We start from the raw sequence: 12,284 nt of genomic DNA, 5'->3' as shown, positions 1-12,284 counted from the left end.
GTGTTCCTTGTCAGCCACTCCTGCAGTGGCTGTCTCCCTGGTTGTTTGTTGTGTGTTGCAGGGTGTGTTTTATCCTTGCTTGTTGCTGTGCTGGTTGCTTGTTGCTGTCCATGGGGGTGCACAGGATGGGCACCTGGCCTGTGACTTGATGGGGTGTGTTGATGTGTGGTTGGGGGAGGTGTGTCCCTGTGTTGTTTCTGCCCTGCCCATGCATTGGACTGGCCCTGCCTTGTGAATTGTGTGCATGTGTTGACCGCTGCGGTGACATGACCAGGACCGGGACGTTGCTGCATGTTCGCGGTCGATGTGTGTCCAGGATGCAGTGGGGTGACTTGTTGGCATGTGGGTCATGTGTGGGTGCCCTTGTGGATGTGTTGCTACCCCCAGCAGGGCGTCTGTTATGGTTTTGGACCCTTTGTCTGCCCGTGTGTTGTGTGTTGTAGATTTGTGTATTCGCCTACCTGTGGCAGCCCATTAGATGATAGTGGTGTAGCAGGTACAGCACCGTAAACACATGTAGAGCTGGGTCCATGGCGGTCATGACCGAGTGGTGTGGACCGGGTCTCTGCTCTCACGCTTCGCTGTCGAGTTTCTGCTGTCTCTGGTTGGGCGGTGTCTCCGCTGCGGTGCGTCTGCCTGTTTGGGCCATCCTAATTTGTGGAGCGGGGCGGACGTCATTCCACACGGTGGAGAGTCTCCATTGGCTCCCACCGCTGCGGTGGCGGGCGCACTTTGATGGCGGTGTGTGGCGCTCCGCGGCGGACGGGAAATTACCTATGTTTTGCTATATTAATATGGCGGACGTGAGTACCGCTGCTCGCAGGCGGAAAAAGGCGTTTTTACGCACCGCCAGCACCGCGGTGGTGCCACCCCCCCGACATCCTAATGGACCCCTTAATGTTGACATGACAAAGGATTATTTATGTGTAGGTACGAACTATTCATGATTATAATGCACCCCTACAAATGAAAGAGCACAATCACACTCTATCACCATCATGTCAGGGAACCAGGCTCTGCTGCTTCTGTTGATCGTCCCTGCAGACCTACCAACTCACATAGCACCACTGTGTGTCACACAATATCTGCTCCTTTCACACAGTCACATGGTGAGGAGCCAACATCACACTGTGGGCCACAATTAGCGGGAAATCCCTGAAGAGAGCAGGGATTTCCAGCTAATTGATTGAAGGTTTAGCTCAGCCAACCTCCGATAGGAGTTGTAATACCTCCAGGACATTGAGACAGGTACAAAATCTTTGCTATTGGTTGTTGGGAGGATTGTATCTGACTGCGCTCTGCGTTAAGCCCTGCCCCTTTCATGACCATGCCCCCTCCTCAGATGGCGAAAAAAATTCACAAGTTGGCAGGTGTGTACCACTATCTCTGGTCTTGTCGTTAAGAAACACAACCTGTGCTATTACCTGGGACTGATGACGAAGCGATAAAACAAAACTAACCTGGCTGTACTTTCGGTTTTCTCCTCGGGCTGTGCTATAAAATGAAGGGAGGTCAATCTGTGCAGCCGGAGCTGCACTGTGGTACCAGCTGCGGGTATTAAGACCTGCATGCGGGCAATGGTAGGAAGACCTGCCTGTGGGCAATGTCCCTCCTACCCCTTTTCAATTCCGTAGGATTCTTAACTAAATACTCAATCTTTTCTATTCGTTTTTAATTCTAAATATTGTATACTTACTTCCTCCTTGGTCGACCATTGGACCCTCCGCTAGTCCTCCTGGGCTAAAATGTTACCTGTCTTTCACCGGCTCGCTAACTTGACCTTGGACTCCACCTGTCTCATAGGTTTCTTATGCACTGGAGCTGACTCCGAACCAACCCGATCGGTATGCAGAAGACTCAGCCAACCATGTTACGGAACCCAGCCGACCGGCTGCTTTGATACATTCTTGAGATCCATGAAGGTAAGACTGAGCGTAAAGAACTAAGTAGGTCTGCTATAACACTCTTCTGCGAGCCGGTAGGTGCAGGAGGCAATGACCAAGAGGAATCAGCGCTCAGAGTTAAGTGTTGGGCACCAGAGCGTAAAAACAGCAAGGCTTCTGGGTATTCCCAGACAGCAGGATAGCCGCTCCCTCAGTGCTCCCAGAAATAGGGAACTGAAGACGAGTGACAGCCAATGCAGGGGAGAGAAGGAACAGGCATAGGAGCTGTGATCTTGGGCACAAGAGAGTGGGTGGCAGGGCCCCTGTGCAGGCTCACTGGTGAAAGGGGCTGAGGCACTACATAGAACGAATTTCTAATTATTTAAATCAATTTCAAATATGCAATGTCATTGCGAAGTATAAAAAGTACGGTAATTTGGAATTTAACTGTAGCTTTTAAATGTAGCATCCATTTCTGGTGCTCCCAAATAGTGTCTTGGATCCGAAAGCAGAGGGTTGACTGGGAGCAGGTGCGAGGCCATCAGCGGGAGGGGCGGGGCATACATCGACCCCAAGTAACAGCAATGTGGTCGACACATGTGAACCGAGACTTCCGCGAAACTTTGTGGATGGGACTTGGCACAGGAAAAGACGATAATACTTGCTCAAGGCTAAAGCAAACCTTAATCTACCCAAGGGATGCCGAAGGTGTGCCTGTGGGGCTCAGGCAGTCACCTGTGAGTGAGGGAACAGAGCATGGCGGTTGTTCTGAGTACCTATCACTTCACAGAATGAAGTTGTATCTTTTGTTAAATGCAATCACGTACCAGCAGTCGAAGTGCATTACGAAAAGTACTGGAACTGTGATCCCGAGTGCAGTGGCAGTGGGGTCACGTAGAGAGGGAGGCGGAGTCGAGGACGTATGTAAAACAAGCATTTGCAATGCAATAGGACTCGAATTTACACAAGACCTATTGCATTGAAAACGGGAGTGCGGTGGGAAGGCACGAGTGGGAGGGAGAGGGGGTAGAGAAGTCATGGACTGTGGGAGGGGGCGGGGGGAGACAGGGAAGAAAATAGTATTTGAAGTAAAGGGGCCAGTAGCTATGGAAGGATGCAAAGGACGGCAGTCATGAGGAGGGACAAACAAGCCTAAAACCAATTGGAAGGCAGCATTTAGGACCTAAGCCAATGAAGAAGATGGGCAGAGAGTGGGCGGAGCTTCTACGAAGCTTCCACATTATACTGAATACTGCATGCCACGCAAAGCGAGCAGCGCATGCGTTGCAGTGCTTGGCTTGACCTAAAAATTAGGAACATCACCTAAAGTTGGTATTTTTCCCCTTTCATACTTAAAATAGTAAGGGTAAAAGAGCAGCTACACAGTCTGTTTTATGCAAGCCTCAGCGGAATTGTAATGCCACGGCTAATACAAAAATGTATAACTCACCTAAACTTGGTGTTTTTTCCCCTTTCATACTTATATAGTAAATATAAGTAGCATGCAATTTAAAATGTGGTCACAGTTCCACATATGACCTGATTGATAATTAAAGTGAATAAAATCAGAAAGAGAATGTTTAAAATTAAAACAAATTAATTTACATTAAGTTCTATTTATGGATCATGTCCAAGCCTTTGCAGAATCTCAAAAACGTTAACAAATGGTCAGTCTTTTTCTGGGGGAAAGGTGTCAGCTCAACCCACACACCAGGAATGATCTTACAAAACAGCTGCAGGGCGCAGGAAAGGTGCGAAGCTATCACATACTTAACTTCTGTCCTCTGGGGCTGGAGAGAAATGGTGAGGTCCGCAGAGTAGCGTGTGCAGCAGGATTGAGCCCCCAAACAGCAGTAAAAGTTGCTCTATGGCTGAAAAAAACAGAGCAGCTGGAAATTCAAATCATCAGTTTCGAAGAAAGGAAAGAATGTATTCCCCTCACCATGCCCCTAATGTGCCTTCACTAGAGGGTGGAGATAAAGCCAACCTCTCCAAAATGAGATGCCTGATTGGATCTCCTTTGAAGCTGAGACTCTGGCTCAAACATCTCCAGTACCAAGAAACAGGGGGGCATATCAGCAAGGGCTTTATCTCCGCTTTTTTGGCTTTAAAAGCCAAGAAAGTGGAGATAAAACTATCGCCCTATCAACAAGAGGGTGCTAACATGCAAAATCGCATGTTAGCACCCTTTTTCCCTACGCCTCCCTTTGCATTTCTAATGAGATGCAAAGTGGGCGTTCCTTGCCAAAATAACTGGACAAAATGTCGCTAACCGACATTTCTCCAATTATCAATGGGCACGCTAACAAGCATAGCGATAAGAAAAGTAGCGATAACCACTGTTATCACTACTTTCCTTACGCCTGCCTTTAGTTTGACTTAGCCATGATATCCAATGTAAGGTGGATATCATGGCTAAGTATGCCGTTCCCTGCCAAACGTTGTGCGATTATCGCTGGAATCCCACTCAGTTGTTTTTATCGCTCTGGAGATAAGCGCTGCTGATAGCGCGCTATCTCTGCGATAAAAACAAGCGATAGCCGGCGATAATTATCCTAGCGCTAAGTGCGCTTAGCGATAATTATCGCCGGTTGTTGGTGATATGCCCCAGGATTTGGTAAAACACTTCAACGTTCAGCCCACCAAACAGAGCAAGTTAGAGGAATCTTGCAGTGCATTGTTCACCGTGACTGTGAGGGCCAGTGGGTATCTTTGGGTGGGCCTGGCCCACCTGGAAGCTAGAACCAGGCCCACCTGCTAGAACCAGGCCCACCATGCCCTTCCGTTAGAAACGGGCTGTTATGTTCCTGGTTCGGACACGCCTGTGGCGCCACGGGCGTGCAACGTTGGGTCATGTGACCTCCTATAATAAAGAGGGGCCACGCACGCACGTACGCCAGTTAGGCGTGGATGCGGAGAGCCATAAAGAGATCCTCAGAGTCTGTCTCCGTTATTTTATGCAGCCACGTGTTAGGCCTTAGCCTCCCTAGGTGTCCCCGAGAGTAGGGCCCGAGCATATGCCCCAGGGTTGTCCTTGCCACCACCACACAACACAACAACTGGCGACGAGGGTGGTTGCCGAGCCCTCGCTGTGCATGTGTGTGCACCTGCCTCCTCGTGCGGCGGCCGCGAGCATGTCTCCCCGCTCGCGGTACTCGTGCCCCACGTTTGCGCACACGCGCGCTGTGCGAGCACACGGACGTCGTGCAGAGCCCGGTGGGCGTGCAGGTGAGCCGATTACCCCTGTGCCCCGCCCGCCGCTCTGCCACCTTGCCCTGGGACCCTGAAGGGTGTGCTGCTGCGCTCCTCTTCCCGCCGGCGGACGCAAGTGCCCGGCCCTGTGGGCTCCTGACCAGCGCTGCACCAGGCCTCCCTGCCGGTGCGTGAAGCGCGCTCTCTCCAAGGCCCGTGCGGCCGAAGACACCGCGCCCTACCGTCTTCCACGCATTGCGCGGACGCGGCGTTCGCCGTTCCCGCAGGCCGACACTGCTGCGCGTAGAGGTTGCGCCGGTCGCACGCGCTCTCTACTCTGCTGCTTCTGGGAGGGAGTGAACACCTCGCTATAGGCTGCGCCTCCTCTCCACCTGCCCTCCACATCCCCTCGATATCGAGGCATGCCCCAGCTGCAGACCGATCACGCCGGTGGTGATGAACGGCGCCAGGCCCCAACTCGACGCTTGTAGAACAATGGCCACAATTCCGCCCATTGAACCCTTTGTGGTGGAAGGATCGCCATCCTCTCTAGCTCCCAAATGGAAAGAGTGGGTGGACAGGCTCCTAGTATTCTTTGAGGCCACGAAAGTACACAAGGAACAGAAGAGGGCCATGGTGCTCCACCTAGGAGGCAAAGACGTGCACTCCATCGCCAGAACGCTCACGGAAGCGACTCCCAAGACGCATCACACGCTGATCAATGCCCTGAATGCACACTTTGAACCCATGGCCAATCAGGACTATGAAAGGTTTATATTCAGGCAAGCACGACAGTTGCCGGAGGAGTCTTTGGATACATACCACACGAGGCTCAAGAAGCTGGCGCTATCCTGTGGATTCACCGACACCATGGAGGAAATACGAGGACAAATCATCCAGGGCTGCGCCTCCGTAAAACTGAGGGAACGCATACTGGAGGAATCCGGCAAACCACTAGCCGACATTCTGACCCTGGGTCGCACGAAAGAATTATCCAAAGCTCGGGCTGCTCACATGGAGGCAGCGCTTCAAGCAACGGTCAAAGCGGAACCTGTCAACAAAATCCAGGTCCAATCACCAACCAAATGTACCAAGAAACCGGCCCGGACACCAAATGGAGCCTACGGACACCCCTGTGGATACTGTGGAGGCCCGAGCCACCCAGCAACCGACTGCCCACCTCGAGGGAAGCGATGCTCAGGATGCGGCAAGCTCAATCACTTTGAAAAGGTGTGCCGTTCGAAGAAATTCCGCTGGCCCCGACAGGTGGTAAACACAATACCGGAAGGAGAACCGAGTCAAAGCGACATGGACGATGACGAGGAAGAGGAAAAGACAGTGCACAAGGTGCACATGATTGGCACCGCCACTCGTCGCACCAGGAAACTCCCACAATGTCCAATCAGAGTGGCTGAACAAGACATCATGGCAGTAGTGGACACAGGAGCCACCATCAATATCATGAGTGCAGCACTCTACAGGACAATGAATCGGCCTCCTGCTCTAAGCCCTACGCCCATCACCATATTCGCATACGGTCAGGACACCCCCCTCAAAATCCGAGGAAAGTTCCGGGCCGCCATCCACCACGGCGACAAAACAATCACCGCAAACATCTTTGTGTCAGAAGATGGGCAGGGTATGCTGCTGGGATGTAGGGCTGCCGAAGATCTGGGTGTCGTCACATTTGCTTTTGGCGTCCATGAAGAGTCGGTGCAGCAACTAATAATGGAATTTGCGGACATTTTCAAGGGAATCGTTCGTTTCACAGGTCGGGAAGTACATCTACACGTGGATCAAACAGTGCAGCCAGTAGCCCTGCGACATCGCCGCATCGCATTCCACCTCAGGCCCCTAGTGAAGGAAGAACTCAGGAAGCTAGAAGAGGCTGGCATCATCGAGAAAGTAACAGGCCCCACCCCCTGGGTGTCACCCATCGTGGTCACAAGGAAGCCAAAACAACCAGGCGCAGTCAGGATCTGCGTGGACATGCGCCTCCCCAACGCTGCCATTTACGGGAACGTCACATCACGCCCACTATTGACGATCTAATTGGAGAAATGGCAGGAGCCTGCTGGTTCTCGAAGCTGGACCTACGGGCGGGGTATCACCAGTTGGTACTGGACAAAGAGTCGCGAAACATAACAACGTTCTCGACTCACATAGGACTCAGGAGATACACCCGACTCAGCTTCGGTGTTTCCAGTGCAGCGGAGGTCTTCCAGAACGTGATTCAAGAACTGATTGCGGACATACCAGGGGTGATCAACGTCAGTGATGACATCATGATACATGCCCGTACCATCGCTGAGCACAATCAACGGCTAGCACAAGTGTTCCGAAGACTGAGAGAGGCCGGTCTCACCCTGCATAGTGAAAAGTGTGAATTCCTGCGGAGGAAGATTGGGTTTTTCGGATACACGTTCTCTGCAGAAGGAGTCAACCCGGACCCGGAAAAGGTCAAGGACGTCAAGGAAGCCAAACCCCCCACTACAGTTACGGAAGTTTGGAGCTTCCTAGGTATGGTCAACTACTGTGGGAGGTTCATCAGAGACCTGGCTAACCTGACACTCCCCCTGGCGTGTCAGGTTACGAAGGACGCCACACCATGGACCTGGGGACCGGAGCAAGAAAAAGCATTCGAAGATATCAAAGCAGCACTGTCGGACAACACCACCCTAGCGTTCTTCGACCTCAGGAACCTCACCATTGTAGCGGTAGACGCTGGCCCGGCAGGGTTAGGTGCGGTGCTGATGCAGAAGCAGCGGGATGACCTAGACTGGGTGCCGATAGCGTTCGCCAGTCGCTCCCTCACGGACACGGAGCAACGATATTCACAAATCAAAAAGGAAGCCATTGCCATACACTGGGGATGCAGACACTTTCATCTCTACATATATGGCAAACCCTTCACGGTCATGACAGATCAAAAGCCGTTGGTGGCTCTGTTCTCGGGGACCTCGACAAAGCCACCACCCCGCATAGAAAAATGGATGCTACAACTGCAAGAATACAACTGCAACATTGAATATCAGCCAGGGGCAAGGAATCCTGCGGACTACTTATCACGGCACCCCCGGGCCGCCACCCCGGAAGAAATGGAAGAGGCTGAAGACACAGAAGCCTATGTAAGGTATGTTACCGCCCGGTCATGTCCACGACCCCTCTCAGTAAATGATATCGCGGAGGCCACAGCTCAAGACGACTGCTTACAAAGAGCCCGAGAAGCTCTTCGGAAGGGAAGCTGGCACCGCGTCAAAGAAAGCTGGAAAGCACTCACACCGGAAGCTCAAAGAATAATGGAAAGTTTACACCACGTAACAGGAGAACTGAATGAGGACAACACCGGCTGCCTCCTCAGAGGACACCAGCTGGTGATCCCCTCGGCACTGACCGAACGAGTGGCACAACTTGCCCATGTCGGTCACCAAGGTATGGTTAAGACCAAGGCACGGCTGAGGACCAAAGTATGGTTCCCCCTCATGGATGAGATGGTGGAAAGCATGGTGAGATCGTGCACAGCTTGCCAAGTCACCGGAGATGCTCCGCGCGAGGCTCCCGTCATAGTAGAGCCTCGGCCTCAACAACCATGGGAACGGGTCAGCATGGATTTTGGCAGCCTACCGGATGGAAGATACACCCTGGTGGTAATTGATGATCACTCCAAGTATCCAGAGGTCGAGATCATAGGGAGTACCAGTGCGGCGGAAGTCATACCCAAGTTGGAAAAGATCGTCGCTGCTCATGGGGTAATGCGCAAACTAAAGACCGACAATGGACCCCCATTCCAAGGGCAGGAACTAGCCAAATATCTAGCCTCCCTCGGCACTTGGCATCGCCGCATCACCCCTCGCTGGCCGCAGGCCAATGGAGAAGCCGAACGTTTCATGAGGACTCTGAACAAAGTAATCCGGATTGCACATGATAAGAACCAGTCAGTGGAAATGGCTATTTTTACATTTCTCTGGAGTTATCGACAAACACCCCACTCTACCACGGGGGTGGCGCCGGCACATGCCCTTATGGGACGAGTAGTGGCTGACTCTATTCCCCATCATCCACAATGGACCCCGGAAGGGACGGATGAAGACAGGATTGCGAGGAAACGGCAGACAACTTATGCCCAGGTCAGCAAGAAAAGAGGAGCCAGAACAGTCCACTTCAGCAGAGGAGATATGGTGCTCCTAAGGAACAGAGTGACCAGTGGGAAATTTAGATTGACCTATGAACGAGGACCCTGGCGGGTAATCAGTGTGAAAGGCACCCGTATCATAGCTACCCGAGGAAGAGAGACAGTAACCAGGAATGTGTCACACTTCAAGCGATTTCACCCGGAAGCAAGGTCACGCTGCAACATCAACTCCACTCCACCAAGGGGCGCCGATGTCAGGCCCACTGCCCCAGACCTAACAACAAGCCAGGAAGATTGTCAAAGGGACGCCAATCCCGAGGAGCTAGACAGCGGAGTGAACGAGAATGCCGATGACCGTGAAGTCATGGAGAATCCCGAGGTTGTGGGTAGCAGTCCTCGATCACCAGTCCAGACCAGTGAAGATGGCACCCTGAGGCGAGGGGAGTCACGATATGGACTGAGAAGAAACCCTGAGCCTTCCTGTCGTCTGCGGGACTACCTCACGTAAGACTGTTCTGATGCTAACACAATGGTGTACGCAGTAAATGTTGGTGTATCACATATCATGTCTTTTTGATCTAAAAGGTTTTCGAGCAGAGATGGCCAGCTGTTCTGTATCAAGGTGGACTGTTTTGTTTACATGTTTGTCGTTTCTTCATGTTTTAGGAGGAATGTTATGTTCCTGGTTCGGACACGCCCGTGACGCCACGGGCGTGCAACGTTGGGTCATGTGACCTCCTATAATAAAGAGGGGCCACGCACGCACGTACGCCAGTTAGGCGCGGATGCGAAGAGCCATAAAGAGATCCCCAGAGTCTGTCTCCGTTATTTCATGCGGCCACGTGTTAGGCCTTAGCCTCCCTAGGTGTCCCCGAGAGTAGGGCCCGAGCATATGCCCCAGGGTTGTCCTTGCCACCACCACACAACACAACACGGGCCTGGTGGTACTCAAGAAGCACATAGAAAAAGTTCCGCCGTCTATGGAATGTCATTTCAGGCCCAATTACGGCGTTAAACCTGTAGCCTGCATTATCCTCCATATTGTTAGTTGATAATAAATTGGAAGTTAAAAGCAACAGGCTCTAAATAAGTGCGAGTTTTATTCTTTCGATTCGGATTTGTACTTCTAAATGTCATTTTCAGGCAGCCGCGGTGATGAGCAGAATGATTAATTAACTGCATTTTGATGGTGAGCTGAATCTACAACTTCTGGTATTTTCGACATCATCTGAATGTATTATGATTATGGAAACCTCCCGCGGGAATCTTTTGCTGCCTCCATTTTTCAGGATTAGAAAACAGAAAGCCTCGAGCGAAAGGCGGCTGCCCAAATGAAAGGAGAGGAACCATAAATCACATTATCAAGAACTGAAACACACATTACATGAAATGAGATTCAATTACAAACATGTTAATATTTCCCCTAGGGTGCATAAATGGGAAACATTCAATAACGATAGACAATGATATATCGCTACTGGCAATAATCTTCCGAATGGAGTCCTTTTATATTTGTCCTTTTAGACTTCTGTCTTTTAAACGCATCTCCTTCTTTTATCCATCTAGGCCCAGATCCAGCACACAGATGCGCCGTGCCTCCAGATTCATGAACAGAAATAGGAAATTCCTACAGCACATTGGTCTGTATGAGAGGCATACTTAATAAAATGACACCCAAACACTTGGACTGTATTTACAAAGGCAAATTCTGTTATAAAGAGACGTTTATGGCCAAATGTTTCTTCATTGCATCTGCCAGGAATCCACTAACAGAACACATGGCTGGGTAAGCCAAGCGGCGCAGAGACCTTCCCGTGTGCACAGGTCTCTGCCGTGGAAAAACCCACGCATTGGGAGTAAGACACCGCCCAGAAGTATCTCCTGAACCCTTCCCCTGGCGCAGCTTAACCAAGTCGTGGGAATGTCTGTGATTGTCCAGGGGTTGCAGAGAGCCCCGCAGACAATGTCTCCACTTTCTTTATGATTTGGGCCCTTTTGTTTTAATTGATAAATTGAATTATTCTAAATTCAATGTTGATGGTGTGTGAGGCTCCTCCAAGATTGGTGATGTGATGACGAATGTGAGTGCAGCCATCTTTGAAGTTGATTTCAAATTTTTTTGTCACATATTGGCCTAATTTAAAGTTTTGCACGCTGAATCTACTTGGTTCAGCGAGGAAGCTCTGTCTTCGGTCTAACAGCATCGAATTTTGAGATCTCGGTCTGGTTCATGGGAATTTCTCCTTCATAATCGTTAATGAACATCCACCATTTTGGCAGATCTTCTGCTATTCGTTCACGACAATGAATATGGCAAGAGCTTGAATTCTTCCATGGTAACAATGAACAGACTGTTAATAGGAAGGAAGGGGATCTGAAAGTGGTAAGAGTAGTCAGAACTGCAGAAGAAATCTTAGGTTCAGTTGAATTAGGTGCAGCATCAGTGTCAAGCTAAAAATTGGTCAGATACATAATTCATGTGGCATCAGGAGTAATGTGACATTTTAGGTTGGCCAATCAGAGCCCTGATTCGTCTGGCAAAAGAAAAATCCCGATACCAACCGGGTTTGTATGTTCAGAGTAAATATGACATAGTTGAGCTAGGAAGGTAATCTGGGGTGTGTGTTCACTCCGGTCAAAAACACACCCTGAACTGCCTTTCCAGCTCAACTGTGCCTAATTTACTTTGTACTATGTCCACCTCACAGTCATTGTGAAAATTACAGCAGAAGACTTCAAGCTCTTATCACCATATTCCATGTATTGTCCTGATGAAGAGCCTCAAATGAATTAGGACCAAAACACTGTCTGCAATTGCGGCTAAAGACATATCTGTTCAATATGTGGTTTGTAGTTTTTTTCGCATCTATCTTTCTACATGCTCCAGCAAACGTTTTACGTTTTTAATTGTCCATCTCCTCATGTTTGTCTTGCACATATTTCCAGGCCTCCTTCACTTTAAACATTGTGTTTTCACTTTCTTGGGACTTATCACTTCTCCTTCATAACTATGTTGTTTAATGAAGGTATTCTTTTGCACATCTTGGCTTATGTGACTCTTTGGTATTTTTATTTAT

The sequence above is a fragment of the Lissotriton vulgaris genome, chromosome 4_1, assembly GCF_964263255.1.
Source record: "Lissotriton vulgaris chromosome 4_1, aLisVul1.2, whole genome shotgun sequence".
Lineage (NCBI taxonomy): Eukaryota > Metazoa > Chordata > Amphibia > Caudata > Salamandridae > Lissotriton > Lissotriton vulgaris.
Note: the sequence above shows the minus strand (reverse complement) of the source record.